Source organism: Ursus americanus, chromosome X (assembly GCF_024610735.1).
Source record: "Ursus americanus isolate L20-20 chromosome X, mUrsAme1.1.p, whole genome shotgun sequence".
NCBI lineage: Eukaryota > Metazoa > Chordata > Mammalia > Carnivora > Ursidae > Ursus > Ursus americanus.
The window spans coordinates 99,197,749-99,223,067 of NC_142164.1; the positions used below are offsets into that span (position 1 = coordinate 99,197,749).

Below are 25,319 nucleotides of genomic sequence, written 5' to 3' on the forward strand. Positions count from 1 at the left end.
CTGTATTTGTGGTCTTTCCAGATTTTTTCTGGTGGTTAACATCTAGTTTCACAGTGTTGTCATCAGAAAAGTTGGACGGTGTGACTTCAATCTTCTTGAATTTTTTGAAGCTGGTTTGGGGGGCCTAACATCTATTCTGGAGTGTGTTCTGTGTGCACTTCGAAAAAATGTGTATTCTGTTGTTTTAGGATTAAATGTTCTGAATATATCGTTAAAGCCATCTGGTCCAGTGTGTCCCTCAAAGTCGTTTCCTTGTTGATTTGCTGTTTAAATGATCTGTCCATTGGTGTAAGTGGGGTATTAAAGTCTCCTACTATTATTGTATTATTATCAGTTAGTTCACGTTTGTTATTATCTATTTTGTGTGTTTGGGTGCTCCTGTGAGGTAGATTAGTATTCATAACTGTTATATCGTTGTGTTGGATTGTCCCCCTTATTATTATAGTTCCTTTCTTTCTCTCTTGTTACAGTCTTTGTTTTAATGACCATTTTGTTCGGTATAAGTATGGCTACTCCAGCTTTCTTTTGACACCCATTTGTGTGACAGATGTTTCTCCAGCTACTCGCTTTCAATTTGCAGGTCTCTTCAGGTCACAAATGAGTCTCTTGTACACAGCATATAGATGAGTCTTGGTTTTTTATCCATTCTGTCACCCTATGTCTTTTGATTAGAGCTTTTAATCCATTTTCCTTCAAAGTAATTTTGTATAGATGCGCATTTATTGTTATTTCATGATTTGTTTTGTGGTGTTCAAGATGTTCTCTGATCCTTTCTTGTCTCTCATGGTTTGCTGATTTTCTTTAGTGATATATTTAAATTTCTTTCTCTTTATTCTTCATATGCTTTTTAGTGGTTTTTGATGTACTGTTAACATTAGGTTTGCATATAACCTGTCTGCATATAGCAGTCTGTATTAAGTTGATGGTCATTTGCCCAAAGTTTGAACCCATTCTTTACTCCTCTTTCCCCGTGTTTTAGGTATATGTTGTCATATTTTTCCTCCTTTTATTTTATTTATTTATTGTGAGTTCAGTGACTGATTTTTTACAGAAATACTCATTTTCACTGCTTTTGTGTTTTTTTACCTTTAAACTGTCACTTTTGGTCTCTCCTTTCCAATCAATGAGTATCCTCTAATATTTCTTGCAGGGCTTGTGTAGTGGTCAGAGAGTCTTTTAGTTTTTGTTTGTCTGGGAATTTCTTTATCTCTCCTGAATGATATCCTTGCTGGAAAGAGTATTCCAGATTTTTCCCATTCAGCACTTTGAATATATCATGCTAGTCATTTCTGGCTTGCAAAGTTTCTGCTGAAAACCCCCCTGCTAGCTTTATGGGTTTTCCCTTGTCTGTCACCGTCTTCTCTTGTTTGGCTTCTTTTAAAATTTTTTCTTTATCACTATAGTTTGCTAACTTAATTACAATGTGTCTTGGTGTGGATCTGCTTTTGTTGATCTTGTTGGAGGTTCTCTGTGCCTCCTAGATCTGGGTATCTGTTTCCTTCCCCAGACTGAGGAAGTTTTGAGGTATTATTTCTCCCAATAAATTTTCTGCCCCCTTTTCTCACTCTTCTTCTTCTTCTGGGGTTCCTATAATATCAATGTTATGTTTGATGGAGTCACTGAGTTCCCGAAGTCTATTTTCATTTTGCATAATTCTTTTTACTCTCTTTTGTTCAGCTTGATTACTTTCTTTTACTCTCTCTTCTAGGTCATTAATTCCTTACTCTGCTTCTTGCGTGCTTTTCATTATCTTTAAGTTATTTTACCACTCTAAGTTGTAGACAACTGATTATAATGCAAATGATTCTTGTCCACAGAACTATAAATGAACAGCACCTCCTGGAGTTGCATCTGATTACTACATTGTGCATAGTGAGGAATTTGTAAATTCATTTCTGAGTTCCTAATTGGCTTTATCTGGGGGTTTTTTGTTTTGTTTTGTTGATTTTAAATAGTTGTAACATACTTCTGGTTTCCTCAATTATTAGTGAGCAAAATAAAATCTTTAATCCTATGTTCTTTTTACATTCATGAGAGTCTTGATTTTACCTTTTTTAAAAATTATTCTTTTTAATGGAATCTATACATGAATTGGCAGATAAATCACATTAGGAAAACTCCACACAAGAATTTTGGAGAGGTTTATCAAAATGTTACAAGTGTGAAATACCTATACTTTATCAAATAACTGATAACATTGCATCTTGTGTCCTTATCTTCCATTCACCTCCAGTCTGCATAATGAAATAATAATGTATATTTTATAGTCAGTCATAACAAGCTACATCAAACAATGCATGTTTATTAGTAAGCAATGCCAAAATTTAAAAGCATGATTATAAAAGCAGGAGATTGGTCAAAACAATCTTAAAAAATACTTTCTAATAAAGATATTCTGGGATTATGTGGTATTGTTCCTTGCATGGTTTGTGAAACAGAGGAATAAGATAGTCTAGGCCCATTTATCTCCAGAATAAGACTGTCAAGGTTAATAATCTTCATTTATATCAATAAGCAATTAACCTAGCTTTGCTTGAACATTAAGTTGTGTTTTTCAGAAGTCATAATTCAACACTTATCAAAAGTAAAGGTTCAAGTTCAATGCCTAAGTATTAATCAAGTCCCTAGCTATAGGATAATTTAATAATTGAATACATTTTTATAAATGTTTATTGATATTATGTATTTTTCTCTATGATTATTTTCTGGGATGACTAATACTCTTATTTCTGGATGACACTATCTGGATCTTTCAATTACCTGTTCATTTGTATTTTCAGTTTACCCATAAAATTTCAAATCTAGCTTCCCCCAATATTGCATTTCCTGAATCACTTAGATCACTATCAATAAAGTACAATATATCTTTATTTTATATTTTAAAAAGCTCTCAGTTAAACAAGAGTTTTAGGAATTGTCATTTAAAATCCATTTGATTTCCAAGGAATGCTACTGTATTTAATATATGAAGTACAAAACATGAAATATTTGGAACATTTTGTCCTAAATTATCTTAAGGTTTGGATTATAATTTTAGAATAAATTTTTGTTTACTATTCTTGAAATCATTATTTTTAAAGTAAGCTTTCAAAAGTTCTCCTTTTTGAGTTATTAACTGCAAATGTAAATAATCCAAGACCATAGTTACAAAGTTTCCACTAGAAGAACCTAGAAAAAATTCTTTGAAGTCAGTTTTACCATTAGCACTATCTTCAAGTTTCACTCTTTAAATCTATTCTGTCCAATATGTGGCCATCTGTTACTACTTAAATTTAAATTAAAACAATCCAACTTCACAAATGCAAAAGCCCTTGTCAAGTGTTTTACAACTAAACAGTTTGTGATTACCGCTCACTACAGACAGAAAGTATTTCCATCATTGCCAAAAGTTCTATTGAATAGAGCGGTACTATCTTATCACTCTTTATCATCAATTTTCAATAAGATCAAACAAAAGCCAATATTTTTACTATAAATATCTGTTTTGTCCATTATTTCTTCAAAATCAGTCCTTGGCCCTTTATCCCTCTCATTTCATGTATTAGTCCACTTGAGGCTATCTAGTAACTTCCTTAAGCACTCTTTATTCTTTTTTTCTCCTCTGACTTGATAATTTTAAATGAACTGTCTTTAAGTTCACTGATTTTTTTTTTCTTCTGCTTGGTTAAGTCTATTCTTGAACAACCCTAGTAAATTTTTCAATTTAATTACTGTATACTTCCACTCCAGAATTTCAACTTGATTCTTTATAGTTTCTCTTTGTTGACTTTTTATTTCTGCATCATTTTCTTACCTTCAAGAAGCATATTGAGCATCTTTAAAATGGTTATTTTAAATTGTTTCTCAGGTATTTCATAGTTCTTTCTTCACAGTCAATTCCTGGACATTACTTTTGTTCCTTTGACTGGGCCATGACTCCCTGTTTCTTGTATGCTTTATGATCTTTCACAGAGATGTGGGCATCTGAAATAAACAGACACCTTATGCAGTCCTTAGGGACTGACTTCATACAGGGGAAAACCTTTACCAACCAGTCTGATAGAGAGTTTAGGGACCTCACAAACCTTTTCTTTGCATCTTCCTTGGGCTTCTACATTTAATTTCCTAAAGAGGTTTTCCCATTTCTTCTCAGGAGCCTGTAATCTTTCACTCCTCTGGATATCTTTCTGTAGTACTATATTCTCAGTGATACCATAATAAGCCATGGAGCTCTCATTTTTGTGCTCAGCAGCCCAATATGGTGTCCAAATTGTTGTTCCTATAAGCACTCCCCATCAGGAGAGACAAAAACTAGTCCTTCAGGCAGCCTGCCAAAAAGCCAGAAAAATTGATACATGTTTTACTCTTCTTTTTCCCTAGGTTAGCAAAAGCAAGGAGTTAGCTCTTTTCTCCCTATCATGTCATACTATGCCAGAGAAGGATTGGGGCTTGGGCATGCAAAATGCCAAGATTCTCCAATCCATTTAGAAGCAACTCTTCTTTCCTTTGTGCTCACTTGGTATACTGCAATCTCTCTAACATAAAAACAGTAAAATGTTTAGTTTCTTAGGAAAAAAAAAGTGGAGAGGAGGGATTCAAAATGTGATCACACTTCCATTTGCACTTGAGCAAAGCCAATGTTGCAAGCTTAATCCTTGATGAGGATACGTAGTAAATGAAACCACCTGCTGCTTGCTCCTATGTCACTCCGGGAGTCACGTCCCAATATGCTTTTAATGGATATTGGCTTCTCTACTTCTTCTTAGCAGAGAAACAAGGCTAGCCATAGCAACCATCCCATCTCCAACGTGCAACATTGCCAGTGAGAAGCAAAGCTCTGGACCACTTGGGAGAGATGGGGAGGGAGGAGAGAGGGAAGGAGACACTTGTCCTAGAAGCAGAACAGTTCTACAACAGAAGTTTGGTATCTGAGTTCACCACAACCTCATCTTATAGAAAACAGTTGGAAAGCATCTGTAAAACCAACGGTATCCTTAAGGTGAAATTGCAGAATTTTGCTGCATACCTGGACACAAGAGAAGTGAGAAGTTGCAACAAGTTTTTTTTTAAAGATTTTATTTATTTATTTGACAGAGAGAGACAACCAGTGAGAGAGGGAACACAAGCAGGGGGAGTGGGAGAGGAAGAAGCAGGCTCCCAGCGGAGAAGCCTGATGTGGGGCTCAATCCCAGGACTCTGAGATCACGCCCTGAGCCAAAGGCAGACACTTAACGACTGCGCCACCCAGGCGCCCCAGCAACAAGTTTTAACTAGCAGCAACAAAGTTCGATACATTTTTTTGTGTGTGTGTTTGTTTTTAGCAATATTCGTTTGCAAGTTCATTAAGAAACACTGCAGTTTAATGGGGCATATGATATGGAACAATCTTCTTTTGCTATAGTGCTGTTCGTTGAAAAGAACTGACCTTTGCAAAGATTTCAACTGGGGTGTAATCTATTTACACAGTAGTAGCTCCTGGTTTCAGTGGTAGAATGGGTGCTATGTGATATCCTCTTCTTCAGAACAGTAATCTCGACGTTTTTCAATTTTTTCATCCAGCATTCTGAAGAATTCTTGTTGGCTTTCAGAGATGTGCACGTTTGCTCTAAGCTGATGAACTAATCCTGGAATCTCTTCATTAGTTTTAAGTCTTAACGTCAGAAACAGCACTTTTTTCCAAGTTTTCTTGGTTCCTGGTGCTATATTCTGCTCCTCCTCTGCCACATTTTTCATGTACCTGACTTCTTCCACCGTTTGATCCTATACTCGTCGCCAAACACATCTCAGTTCTGGTAGTTCTTCCCTTTCTGGGCTTCCTCTTCACTTTGAACAGTGGCAACATGCTTGGCAGAGGCACAGCCCATAGTCTCATTCAGTCAGCTTCAGTCCGGCTGAACTGCAAATCATCTCTACAGACACAGGGACATTTTTGTTTCTTTAAACACAAAGAAACTCTACCTTCCTGCTGAGTGGGTCAAGATGTGCACACCTTGGGCACTCGCGGTGGGGGCTGAACGTGGCAAGCCTCAAACCCCCCACCCCCGCCCTGTTCCCTTCCTCCTTGCCTTTTCTCTTCCTCCTTCCTCTCCTCTCCACAGTGAGTCCGGGTGTCCCCCTCAAGAATCCCCGGAGCCCCGGCCCGCATGCCTGCATGTGTGCGGGCATGCGGGAGGCGAAGGCACTCGGCCAGCTCTCCAGTAACTGAGCCCGGCGCGCAGCTCCCAACTAAAGTGTGAAAGAAGCAGCCACAGGGCTGCCACGCATAAGGTCCCCCAGGGAGTGGGTACACCACAGTCTCTTAAACTGTTTTTTAAAGTTCTCACAGAGCCGATTTTGTCCATATATGATTTAGGCAGTGATTCTATGGATAAGCAATGGCCAGACACTTCATTTTTCTCTATATCACTGAATTTTTCAATAATTTTAAACATTAAGTAAAAGTAATGCTTGGTATTCAATTAGTAAACCTCAATCTAAATTCAAAAAGAATATACCCATGTAAAATGAACAATATATATTTGTACTTAACACCACAAAAAAAGCATGGATTTTTCTTAAATAAAACTATTCTAAAATAGTCTCATATGCCAAAGGTTTAGATTAGTTTAGTCTCATATGCCAAAGATTTACCTCAATTGTGTATGAACTTAAAATTTTTAAATGTTTCAAGTCAGTTTCTGTAAACATACGTGTTTTTTAGAACCAAGTATTAGAAGTTCAATTTCTTTAATTTCCAGGAATTTAGTTGTATTTAGACAACCACCTGTTAATCTCTAAACCAATCAGAATGGAGTTCCTTTAAGAGATATTATGGTCTAATCCGGTACTACCATAAAGAAGTAAGAAACTATTATATATTCACACAATGAAAAGTAAAGACCTTTCAAAATTACAGACATGTACACATGCAGACATACGGGAAAGTTTATAACTTCGACTAAAATTTCAGCCGTGAGTCAGCATAAACAGAAATATAAAATTCCCCAGTCTAGATAACCACTCTTGTGGCCGTGAAATTAGTAACTGATTTGAGCTCAAACTAGAAAAATACACAAAAAGGTCAAACAAACAAGATTCTCTGTCATCTTTCACCCAACAGAGACAAGATCTCTATAAACCATGAATGCATTTACAGAGTTCATCAAATTTAAGACTTTGAAGTCAGATTACAAACCAGCATTGCCAATGATGGGAAATAACTTGGCTTAATGATTAGATCATAAAACAAAATTTCCGGCCTCTCCTGCCAGCAATGGGAAATCATTTACTGGCCAAAACCAAACCAAAACACAAAATTAGTACAACAAAAAATAAAAACAAGAGGGGCACCTAGGTGGTTCGGTGGGTTAAGCATTGGACTTTGGCTCAGGTCATGATCTCAGGGTCTTGGAATCATGCTCAGTGGGGAGTCTGCTTCTCTCTCTTCCTTTGCCCCTCCCCCTGCTCATATTTTGTCTTTCTCTCTCTCAAATAAATCTTTAAAAAAAAAAAACAAAGAATTTAAAAAATCAAGAAAAACAGAGTCAACAAATTTCTAAACCACTAAAGATTCACCTCTGGAACCCAAGAAAAATAACATTTAAATTGCACATTGAAGAAGTTTACCAGCCTGTGGTAGCGGAATCCATCAGGCATCTTATTGGAAGACCTCCAAAACTTTTAAAAGATAATTTTCATAAAAATAATATAATGACTAAAATTAAAATGAATGCATATTAAAAATTTTATTTGTACATATTAAATGAGGAAACCAGACAGATGTTATCACTGTTTCAAAGGAAAATTTTCTATGGAATACATGAACTGAATTGCAAATGGAGGCAAAACTGGTTTATCTACATTTGGGAGGGCAGTAGAAACTCCATGGAACAAGACAGAATTTACTTCAGTTTGTACAAATAGCTCAAAGACAATGAACACCCAGAAGCATGTGCTTTTTGTGACAATGCATACTTTTCCCCTGAAACACGCATCCCCCTCACACCAGAATTTATTTGCAAACCAAGTAAAACAGGAAAAACCTATGACACAGAAATTACAGTTTATGAGGGAAGTAGTACTCAGTCACCAAATAATGAGTGACACTAAGATTAATTCTGTCCTCTGGAGCTAGTAGTAAATTTAGAGGTTTTTTTGATATTTTGCATTTATTTCCTTTTAGATTTTCAAAGCACTGATTAAAATAAAGTACTCTTCTTTTGCTTGATAGCTCTTTGTCAGTTCAGTATAAGAAAATTTTCAATAATTAGGGCTATTCAAAAATGGCATGTCTGCCCCTGGAGTGAGATTCCCAACACTAAAGATATTGAAACAGTGCTCAGATGACTAGTTACGAAGAATGTCTTACAAGGGAATTCCTGCACTATGTGGGAGGTTGGATCCCATGACCTTTAAATTCCCTTGTAATTCTCAACTCCACGGTTAGATGCTAGCTAGATGTTCTAATAACACATATTACTCTCCTTAGAAACAAATTAGCTTAAAGTCCCAGTCACATTTTAATTTTCATTTCATTTTTAATTGAAACATTTCCAAACCATACACTGACAAAAATTACAATTTGTAGGTTCTGGATACAATATGCTCATTCGTATATGAATTGAAAAAAATTTAAATCCCCCATAAGTGTCAGTTAGCAGACTGCAGAGAGAACTTTCTCAGCATGATCTCACAGCATGGTTCAAAGGGAAGGAATAGACCTGCCATAATGCTCAAAATCAAGAGAATCAGAGAAGTTCACTTGGGAGGTGCACCCCTTAACAGTCATGCTTTTGTAAAGATTTCAGCCTTAGGGTCCTCCTCATTCATGTCTTCCTCTCACTCAATCTCTGCCTCTCAGAACATAAAATACATATCTGAGATTTTATACAGCATTTTTCTTTGCTTCAATGTTAAATTCAATACTATTATTTATGATGGGGGGCCTTTTTTCTTAAATATGTACTCTACAGCCTTTAAGTCTGACCTATGTGGTATGGACACCCAAGTATGAATTCCAAATAAAACACTAAATCCCTATGACATATTGAGACACTCTAAGCCTCCATTTCCAAACCTGAAAAATGGATAATCATTCACACCAAAAAGGGCTTAAGTGAAGTAAACATGTGAAGTGCTCAGTGGGGGGCCAGGCCATCACCAAATGGTATCTATTATTGTATGATAATCAGCTAGATCTGATTGCTTTATAGCAGCAATGGTGAACTTTATCTGAGCCCTGTGACCCTGGAAAACACAGATGGTTAAATAAACCTCCCTACCCATTTATGTTCTCAAAGTTCACTGCCTTCCCTGTATGACTTAGTTAAGACTCACAGGTGTCCCCTTATGACAAGGCCTGACACAGACCCTTCAAATTCCCATTCTTTGTTTCATAAATGATTAGTTGAAATGTCTGTAACCCACTGACCAATGTGGGCAACATATCTACGACCTTGGCTTGAACCAGCTTAAGTAAAGCTTCTGTCCTCCTCCAAGTCCTCTAAACTTTGACACACGTTCCACCTGAGCAAACATAGAACCATCCCTTAAGGGTCCCTCCAGAGCAATGACTGACCTCAGGGAAAAACATTCTCTAATCAACTATATAATTACGTGATCATGCCACCTTTTCATCCAGCTTCCCCACACCCAGCTTCTTTTCTAGTCTTGTTCACTTCTCCCTATAAAAGAAAAGACCTTGTCTACCTGACCATGGAAATGCTTATAGATCTCAAGGTTGAAGCATTCTCCCTATAGTGATAGTCTCTCTTTGCAATAATCCTTTTGAATAAAGTCCCTCCTTACCTATGTCCAGATTTGTTTGTATTTGACAATCAGCATTATTTGGCTTAATTACTATTTATTTCTATTTAATGATCTTCCACATAAATTGAAGAATATTTTAAAGCAAACCAAAAAATGGATAAGTATAATATTTATTGACAATCTTTCACAGTATGTGTATTTAATTTACTACACTGCACTATGGACATGAGAATGATGTTCAGTCTTAATCACTTTCAAAATGACACATCTGCAACTGACAGCCTTGAAAAGGATGAAGCAAATGTCCTTTACAGAAAGAGAAGAACAAACTTATTATCACACGGGTTTCTGTATAGTAGCTTCCTAACTGGAGCTTCCAATGCTCACTCGCTCGTGCTTTCTCTCTAGGAATCATTTTAACCCTTGTATCCGAACTCAAAATATGTTTTAAAAAACATGTTTCATGCATGACTATGTTGTTTTAAAGAAAGAGATAAGACCAGGCAAATCAACTGTCAGTTACAACCTTTTTTTCCATTATTTTGGTAAATCATAACTCAGAGTAACAATGTTAATGGGATCCATACACACTTAATATGACCTTGTTCAGCACACTGAGGATACATATGTTCCCTACTCAATTGACTCATAAACCAGAATATGAAGCATACAGAGAATGACAGGGCTCCAAAACACTCTATGAATTATTAATAATTTCAATGTTTTACACATAAGAGAACCAGAAATACTGCAAAATATGGACACTGTTTGACAAAACGGATGGTCTTATTCTTCAGGTTGGAAGATGTTAAAAAATGAGATTTGGATTACTGTTTCAAGAAACAAGTTCAAAATTAGTAAGTTTCTCTTACACAACATGTCAGGGTAGCCAGTTCTCACTTCTGGCTGCCCATCAGAATGACCTGATGACATTAAAAATACAGATGCTCAGGCTTCACCCTAAACCTCCTTACTTGCAAACTCTGAAAGTCAGGGCCAGAAGTATGTTAAAATAGGTAAATCTTGCCAGGTGATTTTGGTGCACAGTCAAGATTAGGCAAGACATAAAGCCACAAGCATTCTTTGCCTGTGGTAATCAATAGAACTACGTTACTATATTCTTTAAAGATACCTGCATTTCTCTTGCCTTAAGCATGAATCTCTCAAAAAAAAATGCACAGCTGGTGTGCTCCCCATATTTAAAGTATCAAAAACGTTATCACAACTGAAAAAATAAAAGCAACTTCAGCCTTATGGAAGGACAGGCACAATAATGAATAAAAATCTTGTAGAAAATCTTGATTTAATAGGTGGACTAGCTTTTATGCTGCTTCTTTCCCAAGAATAAAATGAGTGTATATTTCATTCAATATGAATTAAATTAGGCATGGGTACACAAAAGGACCGCAACTTACAGGTTCTGTTACTGCCAATACTCAATTCAGTTCTCACCACAAAGGCATTATCCATGTTTGCAAAGCCACAGCTGCCAGCTTGGGGTGAGTAGAGGGAATCAGGTCAAATGTGAATTCAGAATCTGCAGCTCAAGGATTAATCACGTTGTTTGCCAAGGTGGGATACCTGGACCTTCGCTCTGACAGTTAATTTGTTTCTCAGATATGGTAGAGATGTCTAATACCATTCTAAGGCTGGTTCTTTTCCCATTCTAGCCGCAAGGGAGAATTATACTTGTCACCTCTCCACGTAGGATAATGAGAATAATTCTGGTCAGAGTTGAGGACAGAAGTGATGTAGGTCACTACAGAACCACAACATTTAATTGAAAGATTTTTCAAGCACTCCCTTCCTCCTGCCACAGTAAGCAGCAGCATTCTACTTGGTGGAGTCTTCACCAGGCCTGAGTCTGAGTGAGGACAACATGCAGCATAACTCACATCCCTTGTCTCCATCCTAAAAAGGACATGTGGCCAGAACCAAAAACAAACACTTCTTTGGTTGTTTAGTTTCAGCCCACTGATATTTGGGGATTGTTTCTTATTGCACTGTAACCTAGACTATATTGACTAAAACAGCAAGTCAGGTTGGTGGAAACCCATTACCCAATGCAAAGTTATCAGAAACACATGTATCTACCTTTGGAGTGTTCACCTTTAGTATTTTTCAAGGATGGGGAGAGATATTCTTTAACTCTCTAGAGGCAGCCTACCTCCAAAATCTAAAAGGAATGCCAAAAGAAGGACCTGAAATTAATCATGTAAGTCTAATCATGAATTAAAGCCAATGTGTTTTTCTAGCCACGTATTACATTTTATGCATTATTCATAATTTTAATCAACCCTATTTCTATGATCTTCCATGATTAGTGAGTCTTAGAAATTGTCTTGTAGGTTGAATGAAATTCTGAACTGCTGAAAATCCACAATCATTAATCTATGGGAGTATCACCATCTCCTTTCCCTATGACTCCTTAATCAAAGCATACACCCCTCAATAAGTTGTGAAATCAACATGGTTCCTTCTGATTACACGTTAAGATTTTGGCTTGAAGTTCGGATAAAGAAAAGACTTCTATCTAGGTAACCTCAATCAAAACTGATTACTGTTCTGAATTCTCCCCATTCTTTCCCTAGAGGTATGTGAAAAGCAAATTTAACACAAGCCAGCAGATTCCTATTTACTGCTAATTCATGCCAACTTGGAAATGAGACCAAGAACATCTTAAATCTAAATGAAAGCATGAAATGAGAAAACACAGAGTACCACTTGTACTGCCAGGTTCCTTACAATAACAACATGTTCATTATAAGGATGCTGGTTCATTGAAAATTATTGCAGTGGACACAAACATTACTGAAAGCGTGGCTTACACACTAAACATGTGGTTCTCTATAGTCACTTAATTTTGGCACAAAATAGTTAATTCAAGATAACCTACACGTGTATGATTGCTAATCAGATAATCCATGCTTGAGAAGTTTTCATCGTCATTTGCACAAACTGAAACAAGCATTTGCAACATTATTATAACCATGAAGATTATCACTTACAAAAGTAATACCTGTAGAATGCTATTTCTAATTTCCTTCTATATTTTAAATATTAGCAGTATGTGAATAAATATTATGGAGGATACTTCAGACTTAATACTACTTTAAGATTCTTTTGCAGTATTTTTAGGTTCACAGCAAAATTGAGAGGAAGGTACAAAGATTTCCCATATAACCTCTGCTCCCACATTTGTATCACCTCCCCCACTATCAATATCACAACAGTGGTAAATTTTCACAATTTATGAACTGACATCAAAACTTCTTAATCACCCAAAGTTCACAGTTTACATTGTGGTTCATTCTTGGTGTTGTACATTCTATGGGTTTGGACCAATGTGCAATGCCATATCCACCATTACAGTATCACACATAGTATTTTCACTGCCCTAAAAATCCTCTGCTCTGCCTAATAATCCCTCACCCTAACTCAATCCCTGGTAACAATGACCTTTTTTGTCTCCAAAGGTTTGCCTTTTTCAAAATGTCTTATCATTGGAAACGAAGTGTGTAGCCTTTTCAGACTGGCTTCTTTGACGTAGTAGTATGCATTTAAGGTTCCTCCGTGTCTTTTCATGGTTTCATAGCTCATTTCTTCTTAGTGCTAAACAATATTCCACTTTCTGGATGTACCAATTTATTAATCACCTCCTGAAGGACATTTTGGTTGCTACCAGGTTCTGGCAATTATAAAGCCACTATATATACATCTATGTGCAGATTTTTTTGTGGACAGAAGTTTTCAACTCCTTTGGGTAAATACCAAGGAGCGAGACTGCTGAATTGTATGGTAAGAGTATATTTAGTTCCATAAGAAACCGCCAAACTGCCTTCCAAAGTAGCTGTACCATTTTGCATTTCCACTAGCAAATGAATGAAAGTTCCTTTTGCTCCATATCCTCACCAGCATTTGGTGGTGTCAGTGTTCTGGATATTGGCCAGTCTAAGAGGTGTGTAATGCTATCTCATTGTTTTAATTTGTATTATACCATGACATATGATATGGAACACCTTTTCATCTACAAATCTTTGTAAGATGTCCGTTCAGGTCTTGGACCCATTTTTTAACTTGAGTTGTTTGCTTTCTTACTGTTGAGTTTTGAGAGTTCTTCTTATATTTTGGATAACAGTTCATTATCAGATGTATCTTTTCAAATATTTTCTCCCGGTTTGAGTCTTGTCTTTTTACTCTCCTGACCTGTCTTTTGCAGAGCAGATTTTTATTTTAATGAAGCTCAGCTTATCAATTATTTCTTTCATGGACTGTGTCTTCGGTGTTTTATCTAAAAAGTAATCACCATACCCAAGGTCACCTATGTTTTCTCCTATGTTTTCTTCTAGGACTTTTACAAGGGATTCGGGGGAAGATTTACTTGGTTGGTTGGTTTTAAATTTATTTATTTTTGCCCAAAAAAACCTGCATATACTTAAGGTGTATGACATGATGTTTTATGTTTACATTCTGAAAAAATTACCACAAACTAACAAATCCAACACCTCACATAGTTACCTTTTTCTTCTGTGTGGTGAGAACATTTAAGATCTACTGTCAGTAAATCTCATGTATACTGTATATTATTAATTACAGTCACCATGCTGTACATTAGGTCTCAAGAATTTATTCATCTTATAACTGCAAGTTTATACCCTTTAATTTAATACCTCCCTTTTTCCCTCTAATTCTACCTTTTGGTAATCACTATTCTAATGCTATTATGAGTTTGATTGTTTTCTTAAGATTCCATATTTAAGTGAGATAAAACTGTTTTTCACTGTGTCTGGCTTATTTCATTTAGTTTAGTGTCCTCCAGGTTCATACATGTTATTCTTATGGGAGGATCTTTTTAAATACTGAATAATATTACACACACACACCTTTTTATCCATTCACTGTCAAAGGATATTTACATTGTTTCAGTATCTTGGCTACAGTGAATAATGCTGCAATGAGGGTGGGAATGCAGATGTATCTCTTTGAGACTGATTTTATTTAGGAGTTTTAGAATTTTGTATTCAATATTTAGGTATGTGATCTATTTTAAATTGAGTTTTGTGAAGGGTATAAGATCTATGTTTAGAATATTTTTTGCATGTGGATGTTCAGATGTTCCAGCACCATTTGTTAAAAAGAATATCTTTGCTCCATAACACTATACTATTTTAAATATTATTTTCATGTTGAACACAAAATTATTCACATTACACAGAAAATGATGCCTTAATTTGAAGTAGAATAAAAATATTTACAGAAGGGCAATGGAGTAAGGCTCTGACATAAAATCTCAACCACTTATTGGCATGTGTTGACAACCAGGCACTCCAAAACATATTGTGTACCTGCCATGTTCACTCAGCCTCATCAGTTGCTGAGTTTCTCTCCCTTAGATTTTAAGATATTGTGATGTATTTTTTCTCCTTACACCATGTTAGTTGTTTTTCCCCCTTTTTCTCATAAGGAAGAACAACAATTAAACAATGGAGAAATGAATATTGAAATGGAGTAGAAAGAAGCCAATAGGCCAAATACGTCCCAAGCTGCAGTCTTCAAATATAATGTTCACACAATTTTAAGATCATCTTTAATATTCTTCCTAATAATGGCATGAGATAAATAAAACCAGAGCCATGCTACTAAGAGCTGTATTTGCATTATCTCATATCTTCACAGCACCACAATGAAGTAAACACTAATAATGTCTTCATTTTACTGATAAAGAAGTTTAGCAGTGGCTGAAAAGGGACTCAAACATAGATCTGCCAGAGTTAAGTCTAGGATTTTTTCATCTATCTACAAGAACAACCCTTGAATACCTCTTTCTCCTTTCTGTAAAACATAGTTGCTTGGAAATGGAAAGAAAATAGAAGGACATACAATGAGGTTTTCCATCAAAAAGCTAATAAGAGAAGAAAAGGTTGTAATTCTCTTTTGTAGATAAGGGGGCTTATTAAATGATAATATTTTGTATCATCCAAGAGTTCCATTTTGCAGGCTTTTATTATCCTTCTCTTGAATGTTTTTTTCCCCCCAAAGTCTCTACTTTAGACTGCCTTTCAGCACAAGATAATGCCAACTGGCATGACCAAGCTAGTGAAAACCACGAAAACAAAATGACCCAATTTAAGGACCCTTTACCACGGAGGACAAAACTAGCCAATAATCAATGATCAGTGGCTTCCTTTCCGTGAGAATCCATTTTAAAAGTAATTAAAGCAATAGGCAATCTAGAGTATGCTGTTAAGATACATAATACATACTTGCTTTCTAAAAAATATCATTTTTAAGAACATTTAATATGTACTATCTGCCAACTGCACTAAATCGATATGTTATACCATATAATCATCACAATCTACTAATACAAAGAAATGCTAGAGTGACCATATAATTTGTATTCTGAACTAGGATCATTTTGAGAATGAAGAAAAATGCTATTAATAATCGAGCAGCAATATGGTCTTAAAACTGGATTCTTATCGCCAACTCTATGACTTTAAGTAGCTTGTCCATGGTTATATCACAATGATGTAACAAATCCAAGACTTGCCTTAGATAAACCTGACACTAAAGTCCATTTTGTAAACTGTAGTCACCGTAAGTGTAGCGGTTCTCAAAATTTAACACACGTCAGAATCACTTTGGGGTGACTGATAAAAATCACATTCCTGGGCCCCACCCCAAGAAGCTGTAACACAACAGTTCTGATGTAGGGGTCAGAAAATTTACATGTTTGCAAGCACAACCCTCTTAGGAGATTCTGATGAAGATGGGTTGTTGCTAAATTTGAAGATGCACTATTCTCCTATCCAAACAAGCACTTATCATTTTACTTAATTCAGCATGGTCAAAAAATGAAGAATAGAGGAAAAGAAGACAATGAAGACTAAGCCTGTTCCTACTGTAAATTATCAACCTGTTAAACTCCAAAAGACACAGTATAACTAAAAGTGCTTTGTCAAAACTGGGATTAGATTACCTTGTATGTGTTATCTCATCTCATTAATGCATGTCCTTAAATATTTTAAAAATAATAATAATAATTTCTTTCCCACTCAGAAAGTTCTCTTTATGTTCCTTTTATTATTATGTTCATTCCATTCACTCTAAGCAAAAGCAAGCTGCTTTTCTCTAACTTAGTGCTAGAATTCTTTCATATCTTACCTGTAAAGATAAAAAATTGTGTTATAAATAACAAACTCCAACTAATGCCAAAAAATAACACTGACATTTTAAAAATACAGACTAAGCCATAAAGTATTTTCACTAAATCTACTTAGCTCAGTAACTTTCATATTTATATTTACTTAATTCATAACAAAAAATTCTAAAAACCATCATTCCATATAGGAGTAAGTTGAGAACAATCCCCATACAATGCAGACAGTACCGCTTTGGTTATTTCCACTGTATTTAGCAAATTACAGTATTTTCTCCAGATTCCCTGTGGAATTAAATACCACAAACTATATCACAAAGCCATTTAATTAGCAAAGGGTTAGCATAATACATATATGCATGTGTTCAGGAAAAAACTAGCACAACTGAATTCTCAGTTCTACACCATTAGCAAGGAGAAAGGAAAATTTGAGTTAAGGCCAAGTATTTAGAGACAGCATCATAAAAGAAATACAAAGAGAAATTAGCAATCTAATTTAGAAATATAATTTTCCTTTTGTTAAGGTGTAAGCATGAGGATAACAGTACCTGTATTTTACAAAGTGTCCACCTCTAAGAATCACAAAGTGTTTTCATATTTCTATTCCACAAATGATGTGAATTTCCTCAAAAGTGCAAGCAAGTTGTTATTTAATGATGAAACCAAAGTGCAAAGAAGTCAGGAGATATACAAAATCAGACAACAACCTACTGGTCAAATACATAAGTAAAATAAAACCTACAACAAAAAGACAAGCCAATTAAAAAACAGTACCGAATTTGTTTGGTAGATCCCCAAAATGTTAAATACAGAGTTATCGTATGACCCAGCAATTCCAATTCTAGGTATATTCCTAAGATAACTCAAAACAGATATTCCAACCATAACTTGTCCAAAACTTCACAGCACCACTGTTCACCATAACCAAAAAGTCCTAACAACCAGATGAATATAATGCATGGATATATACATGGTCTATCCACAACATGGATGATTATTCCGTGATAGAAAGGAGTAAAGCAGTAATACATACTACAATATGGATAAACCTTGAAAACATTATGCTAAGTGGAAGAAGACAGATACATGAGGCCATATATTGTACAATATCATTTATATGAAATGTCTAGAATAGGCAAATCTATGGAGAAAGAAAGATCAGCGGTTGCCTAGAACTGGTGGTAATAAGGAAATACGGAATACCTGTTAATGGGTCTGAAGTTTCTTTTTCAGTTAATGAAAATATTCTAAAAGTGGTTGTGGTAATGGGGGCAAAACTTTGTAAACATCTTAAAAGCTACTACATTTCATGCTTTATGTGGGTTTAATTGTATGTAAAATAAAACTTACAGTAGATGTCATGGAACTGGTCCCTTTAAAATGGTTAATGTTAGAATATTTCATCCAAAAACAGCAGAATACACATTCTTTTCAATAGAAGCCAACCACAAGAAAAATTCTAAAAAGAACAAAAATACATGGAGGCTAAATAACGCACTACTAAACAATAAATGGGTCAACCAAGAAATCAAAGAGAAAATTAAAAAAAAACATGGAAACAAATTAAAATGAAAACACAATGGTCCAAAATCTTTGAAATGCAGCAAAAGATGTTCTAACAGAGAAGATTAGAGCAATACAGGCCTACCTCAAAAATCAAGAAAAGTCTCAATCTAAACTTACACCTAAAGAAGCTAGCAAAAGAAGAATAAACAAGCCCAAAACCAGCAGAAGGAAGAAAATTAAAAAAAAAAATTAGAGTGGAAATAAATGAAATAGAGACTAAGAAACAATAGAACAGGTCAATGAAATCATGAGCTGGTTCTATGAAAGTGTCAACAAAATTGTTAAACATCTGGCCAGACTCAACAAGAAAAAAAAGGGGGGGTCAAATAAATAACAACAGAAATGAAAGAGAAGTAACAATGGACACCAGAAATACAAAAGATTATGAGAGAATATTATGAAAGACCATATGACAACAAATTAGAAAACCTAGAAGAAATGTACAAATTCCTAGAAACATATAACCTCCCACAAGTGAATCAGGAAATAGAAAGAAATAGAAAATTTGAACAGACCAATTACCAGCAATGAAACTGAATCAGTAACGAAAAACTCCCCCAAACAAAAGTCCAGGACCAGATGGCTTCACAGGTGAATTCTACCAAACACATAAAGAAAAGTTAATACCTATTCTTCTCAAACTATTGCAAAAAAATAAAAGAGGAAGGAAAGTTTCCAAATTCATTCTATGAAGCCAACATTACCCGAATACCCAAAAGAGATAAAGATACTACCAAAAAAAAAAAAAATCCTAAAGGCAGTATCACTGATGAACAAAGTTCAAAAATCCTTAACAAAATATTAACAAGCCAAATCCAACAATATGTTTAAAAATCATTCACTATCATCAATTGGCATTTATTCTTGGGATGCAAGAGGGGTTCAATATTCAAAAATCAGGCAATGTGATACATCCCATCAAGAGAAAGGATAAAAACCATATGATCATTTTAATAGATGTGGGAAAAGCATGTGACAAAATACAACATCCATTTATGATAAAAACCCTCAACAAAGTAGGTTTAGGGAGAACATACCTCAACAGAATAAAGGCCATCTATGAAAAACACATAGTTAATATCATACACAATGTGAAAACCTGAGAGCTCTCCCTCTAAGATCAGGAACAAGATAAGGATGTCCACTCTCACCACTTTTATTCAACATATACTGGCAATATGAGCCAGAGCAATCAGACAACAAAAAAAGATAAAGTGCATCCAAATTGGTAAGGAAGAAATAAAACTCTATTTGAAGATGACATGGTACTATATAGAGAAAGCTCTAAAGACTCTACCAAAAAACTACCAGAACTTATAAAGGAGTTTGGAAAGTTACAGTACACAAAATCAATAAAAGGAAATCAGTTTCATTTCTATATACTAACAACGAAGTAGCAGAAATTAAGAAAACTATCCCATTTTCAACTGCACCAAAAATAATCAAATACCTAGAAATAAACTTAACCAAGGAGGTGAAAGACTTGCACTCTGAAAATTGTAAAACAGTGATGAAAGAAACTGAAGATGGTATCAACAAATGAAAAGATATTTATGTTCATGGACTGGGAGAACAGATATGGTAAAGTCCATACTACCCAATGCAAACTACAGATTCAGTGCATCCCTATCAAAATACCAACAGCATTTTCAAAGAATTCAAACAAATACTAAAATTTCTTTGCAAACACAAAAGATTCTGAATTGCCAAACAACCTTGAAAAAGAAAAACAAGACTAGATGTATCACGATTCCAGACTTCAATTTATATTACAAAGCTGTAGTAATCAAAACAGTATGGTACTGGCACAAAAATGGACACAGATCAATGGAACAGAAGAGAAATCCCAAAAATAAACACATGATTATATGGTCAATTAATCTATGACAAAGGAGGCAATAATATGCAACCAGAAAAAGTATCTTTAACAAGTAGTGATGGGAAAACTGAAGAACAACATGCAAAAGAATGAAACTGTACTATTATTTCATTATACCATATACAAAAAAAAATTCAAAACAGATTGAAGATCTAACATGAGATCTGAAACCATAAAAATACTATAGGAGAACACAGACAGTAACTTCTTTGACACTGGCTGTACCAACTTCTTTCAAGATATGTCTCCAAGGCAAGGGAAACAAAAGCAAAAACAAATTACTGGACCACATCAAAATAAAAAGCTTCTGCAAAGGAAACAATAAATAAAACTAAAAGGCAACCTACATGATGGGAGAAGATATTTGCAAGTAACAACTGATAAAGGGTTAGTAACCAAAATATATAAAGAACTCATGAAACTCCACACCTAAAAAACAAATAATCCAGTTTAAAAATGGGCAGAAGACATGACAGACATTTTCCCAAAGAATACATCCAGTCGGCCAACAGACACATGAAAAGATGCTCATCATCACGTATCATCAGGGTAATGAAAATCAAACGTACAATGAGATATCACCTCACACCTGTCAGAATGGTTAAAATCAACAACACATGAAACAAGAGATGTTGGTGAGGATGTGGAGAAAAAGGAACGCTCATGCAGTATTGGTGGGAATACAAAGTGGTGCATTCACTGTGGAAAACAGTATGGAGGTTCCTCAAAAAGTTAAAAATAGAACTACCTTATGATCCAGCAATTGTACTACGGGTATTTACTGGAAGAAAACAAAAACACTAATTCAAAAAGATATATGCACCTCTATTCTTATTGCAGCATTATTTACATTAGCCAAGATATGGAAGCAACCCAAGTGTTCATTGATAGATTAATGGATACAAAAGATTGGTATGCAGTACAATGGAATACAACTCAGCCAAAGACCTAAATGTGGGACGAGTATCCATCAGAATCCTAGAGGAGAACACAGGCTGCAGCCTCTAAGACCTCAGTGGCAGCAACTAGACATGTCTCCAAAGGCAAGGAAAACAAAAGCAAAAAGGAACTATTGAGACTTCATCAAGATTAAAAGCTTTTGCATAGCAAAAGGAACAGTCAACAAAACCAAAAGACAACTGACAGAATGGGAGAAGATATTTGCAAATGACATATCAGATAAAGGCCTAGGATCCAAAATCTATAAAGAATTTATCAAACGCAACACTCAAAAACCGAATAATCCAGTCAAGAAAGGGGCAGAAGACACTAACAGACATTTCTCCAAAGAAGACCTGCCATTGGCCAACAGACTCATGAAAAAATGCTCAACATCACTCGGCATCAGGGAAATACAAATCAAAACCACAATGAGATACCACCTCACACCAGTCAGAATGGCTAAAATTAACAAGTCAGGAACTAACAGATGTTGGCGAGGATGCAGAGAAAGGGGAATCCTCCTACACTGTTGGTGGGAATGCAAGCTGGTACAGCCACTCTGGAAAAGAGAATGGAGGTTTCTCCAAAAGTTGAAAATAGAGCTACCCTATGACCCAGCAATTGCCCCAGAGATACAAATGGTAGCTCCAAAGGGGCACCTGCACCCCAATGTTTATAGCAGCCATGTCCACAACAGCTTAACTGTGGAAGGAGTTCAGATGTCCATCAACTGATGAATGGATAAAGAGGATGTGGTATACACACACACACACACACACACACACACACACACACACACACACACAATGGAATACTACTCAGCCATCAAAAAACCCGAAATCTTGCCATTTGTAATGACATGGATGGAACTAGAGGGTATTATGCTAAGCAGAATAAATCAATCAGAGGAAGACAACTATCATATGATCTCAATGATATGTGAAATTTAAGAACCAAAACAGAGGAGCATAGGGGAAGGGAGGAAAAAATTTAAAAAGATGAAATCAGAGAGGGAGACAAACCATAAGAGACTCTTAACTATAAGAAACAAGCTGAGGGTTGCTGGAGGGAAGGGGTGGGGGATAGGAAAACTGGGTAATGGACATTAGGGAGGGCACGTAATGTAATGAGCACTGGGTGTTATATAAGACTGATGAATCACTGAACTCTACCTCTGAAACTAATAATACACTATATGTTAACTAACCGAATTTAAATGTTTAAAAAGGTAGTATGATTCAACCATAAAAAAGAATGAGATATTGCAATTTGCAACACCATGGATAGATCCAGAGGGTATAATGCTAAGTGAAATAAGTCAGAGAAAGATAAATACTATACGATTTCACTCACATGTGGAAGAAACCAAACAAAAACAAAGAAAAACAGAGACAAACAAAAAACAGACTCTTAAATAAAGAGAAAAAAATGTTCACTGTCGGAAGGGATGGATGAAAAAGGTGAAGGGGTTTAAGAATACTTATTGTAATGAGCACTGAATAATGTACAGAATTGATGAAACTAATTTAACACTGTACATTAATATTTTTAAAATGGAAAATTAAAAAATGAAAAATAAAATGATTACATGAATTTCACTTCAACAAAAAATATAAAAATACAACCTACAATTTCTTTGCATTCAGTATATGTCCAGTAAGTTTTAATTAAAATATTCCACTCTAATTACTCCTTTATTTTAGCTCCCTACTGCATATGCAATTTAATTATTTATACACATCAAAGTATGCAATGTTCAGCTATAGGCTTGACTATAATACACCATAAAGATATAACTAATTAATACTGCATCAACTTTATACATTATATGACTGACCTTAAGTTTATTTTTAGAAGTAATTACAATTAAACTAAAATTAAAAATTAGAAGCAAAGCTAAGGAGAGATGTTGGGAATTAAATCTCCAAACTTACACTGCATGAATTTGAACATATGATGGCAGCACGCATAATTCTAGACATCAAGTAAAGAGTAATATAAAAATTTGAATTTACAGGAAACATACAAGACAAAGCTACTTTAAGAAGTTTAAAGGTAACTAAGACTGTTAGAGTTTAAGAAATAAAATATTTAGGATATTTTAGTACTAATATTCATTTATTTAACAGCTTTTAAATATTAAATTCGGCATGTAATCAATTAATAATTCTCCCCATATTTCTAACACTGTAAAACATGGTACATGGGATAGAAGAGAAGAAATTATTTTATCTTCCTTTGAATAGAAGTTTTTACACTATAAATACATCATGAAGACAATGAAGATTTTACATCCTAAATGGGTAATTAAGACAAGCTTAAAATAAAATCAACAAGGAACTGGAGAATTTTTAAGTATAATATAATAAAATATATACATGTATCAGAGGAGCTCCGTTTAAGTAGACATCTCCATCGTGATTAAACTAGTAAGTGAGGACTTCTGGGAAGACAAGAAACACAGCCTTAAAAGCAGTTATACATGTAAGTTGGTGAACTAGAGATTATCACCTGTGAGAGAAAAATGATGTAGGAGAGAAGAAATACAGAAATGGGTACAAGCAGAAGGTATTCAGGAGGCGGTAAGAAGGCAAACCTGCTAAGAGATGAGGAGAAGCAGTTGGAGAATGGGCAGCAATATGGGTAGAGAGAACTGTAACTAAGCCAGGAATACTAAGTTGAAGACTTGAGAAATGACCATAAAAATAGAGGATGGGACAAAGATATGAGACCTAAGCTAATACTAGGTAATGATAGAGGTGGCACATGGTATGAATTAAAGCAAAGAAAAGCTAAAAAATACAGAGAGCAAGATAAATGTTATTGTACAACACTACCTCAATCTTAAGCACAACTCATTTTTTCCCAGCTTTACTGAAATATAATTGACATATAACAATGCATATTTAAGGTGTGAACAATATGAAATCACTAAATCCATGAGATGTCTTGATTCCATGTTCACTGCAGCATTATTCACAAAGATATGAAAAACACCTAAGAGTCCAATGACAGAAGCACGAGTAAAAGGTAAAACATAGTATATATAAACCATGGGATATTATTCAGCCACTAAAAGAAGGAAATCCTGCCATCTGAGAGAATGTGGATAGACTCCAAATGGCATTATGCTAAGGAAAACAAGTCAGACAGAGAAAGACAAATACTGTATGATCTCCCTTGTAAATGCAATCTAAAAATATGGAACTCATTGAAACAGAGAACAGAATGGTGGCTTCCATGGGACTCAGGAGTTGGGGATATGGGAAGATATCAGTCAAAGGATACAAACACAATTTATTTTAAGAATAAAAACTGAAGGTCGGAGAGAAACACTGACTAGCTAAGGGTCAAAGAACAAGTAAATGACTAAATGAATTCCAGCACAGGTCTGTCTCTCCACTTGCTATGTCTTTGAGATGTTCGCTCTAAGAGTTTAGAGAAAAGAGGCAAAATAAGAAACAAGGGCCAAGAGCAACGGGATAGACTCATAAACTGAACAAAGACTACGTCACTCTTCAGTTTTATAACTACAGTTTCTGTGCAGTTACAGTGCTGTAAACTGAAGTAACTCTTTAAACAGATTGTGAGAATACAAGACATTGAAAAAAGGTTAATATAGGCCAGTTTTAGATTTCCTATAAGACAGCAGTGAAGTTAAATAATATATGAAATATCTGACAAACCTAAAATTTTGTTACAGTTTTTAACTGACTAGGTCTCTTGGATTTAGTATAGAAAATGGGAGTTGGTTGAAGCTGTAGAAAATTGAGGGACCTACCTGGGAGCAGTTCCTAAAAGGGAAGTTTGCTAGACATTGACATTTGTTACTAAAGAAAACTGTGGAATTTATTTTCTCTCTCCATTTTCCTTAACTGAACAAAAACTCAGGCATATTTAAAATCATTTTCCCCTTATCCATGTGTACGTCAGAACAGTGGCTTATGTTCAGAGATTCCGCAACATCTGAGTCTTGCTGCTTACCACCTGTTTGACTCCAGCAAACCAAAGTCGTATTTTTAGGTTTGCCCATTTAGCAATCCC

At 35.2% G+C, this 25,319-nt stretch overlaps 1 protein-coding gene and 1 pseudogene across 1 annotated transcript in view; both read right to left on the reverse strand.

The window, feature by feature from the left end:
- Positions 1-25,319, reverse strand: part of IL1RAPL1 (interleukin 1 receptor accessory protein like 1) — a 1,307,342-nt gene that overhangs the window by 1,022,058 nt on the left and 259,965 nt on the right. The gene's annotated exons all lie outside the window — the stretch shown is intronic.
- LOC123796532 (uncharacterized protein C1orf21 pseudogene) lies at positions 5,270-5,843 on the reverse strand (annotated as a pseudogene).